Raw genomic sequence first — 1,542 nt, 5'->3', positions numbered from 1 at the left:
ATAAACTCAGCTTTGCATATCAACAGTTTGTGTTGGTGATATTTGGGGAGCCAACTTTCCTCGCTCAACTTTCCTACTGCAGATCACAGTAATCACTCTTAAAAAATAAAATTCAATTGAGTAAATTTCAATATTATTAAATAATTCATGAATAGGGCAGGATCCCATCTAGTTGTACAAAATGGTAAGTTTTTATAGGAAGATGGTGGGACAAGGAAGCTATTAACAAAAGAAAAGTATTATTTTATTTTTTTGAAGGGGACAGAATGACAAGGGTTTTTATGATGCAGGTTGCCTCTTCATACTATGGGGTGGGTGGATGGAGAGGGACTATGTGACAGGTCATCTTCTTGGTCTTTGACCAGAAAATTCCAGACTGATTGGTTAAGATTACATTTCTGGGACAGATTGAAACTGCAATTAGATCAGATATTAAATCTAGGTTTTGTATCCTGGGCTTTAGTATAAGTGACATCATTTTAGTTTTCTCTTTAACAAAACAATCAAGGGATGCCATCTTTGCTCCCAGTGTTGCCCTTTTCCCCAGGGCCACCCTGTGCTCTCAGGCCTCCTGATAGCAAACATCAGCCCATACACATTACTGCCTGCCTACTATTTGCTTGGCATAGTTGCAGTTTGTTCAATGCTCTTTTGGTGATCGCAAAAGAGGTCCACATCGCGCCTGGAGGCAAGGAGGCAATGACAAGCAGAAGCAAGCAGTTTGGTTCACAGGGTTCTTATCTGGTTGGATACTTCTGAGATTTGTGGTGCATCCGGATAGGTCAATTATTGTTGGGGAAATACAGTTACTAACAATTTTTTTCCAACATAGAAAACCTCTCCACAAAGGTAGTAGAGAAAGGAAATCGTTTCATAATTGAATAAAGTTTAAACCAGAAAGTGATACTCATCACAAGCAATCTGCTAAGAGATTGCAAAGACAGACGGGAACCTCACCCCTTATATAGCTAAGCAGATACATTTCATTATATATGTGTTCTCAAGATAAACAATAACTCATCCTGAAGTAAGAAGACTTGACAGACCCTTGGTCACACATAGTTTTCTCTTAACTTTATAATTGTGATGATCATCTGTATTAGCTAATTGGCTTTATCCAGAGGAAAAATACTTCTCACACTATTATGACGAGGGGTAGTTTAACAACTTGGAGCAAGGTACCCATCAATGTTCGGCTCCTAGCCCCCCACAGAAATAGGGATGCTGTCTCCTTTGATGTCTGCATTTCAAAGAGTGGCTCTCAGGTCCTTGAAAGACATTCCTGGGTCATAAAACTGACAAAAGGCCTGTCTAGTTTTCAAAAAGATTTATATAGGTTTCAAAGTGAGGAGAAAGTACCTACAATTTTACGTTTCCTAAAGTCAGTCCTCTAAGGAAAAAAGGTGGGGAAACTCTTTCCCTATCTTCAACAGGGAGAATGAAGCCTCTTATTTTAAAATTTTCTTTATCTTGACATCATGCGGTGATCTGGCTGAAATGACCAATTGTGACACGATGATTATTTCATCTGTGGGGGGAAAA

Source organism: Pteropus vampyrus, unplaced genomic scaffold (genome assembly GCF_000151845.1).
Source record: "Pteropus vampyrus isolate Shadow unplaced genomic scaffold, Pvam_2.0 Scaffold37, whole genome shotgun sequence".
In the NCBI taxonomy this organism is placed as follows: Eukaryota; Metazoa; Chordata; class Mammalia; order Chiroptera; family Pteropodidae; genus Pteropus; species Pteropus vampyrus.
The sequence above is the reverse complement of the archived record's forward strand: the minus strand, read 5'-3'. Positions refer to the sequence as shown.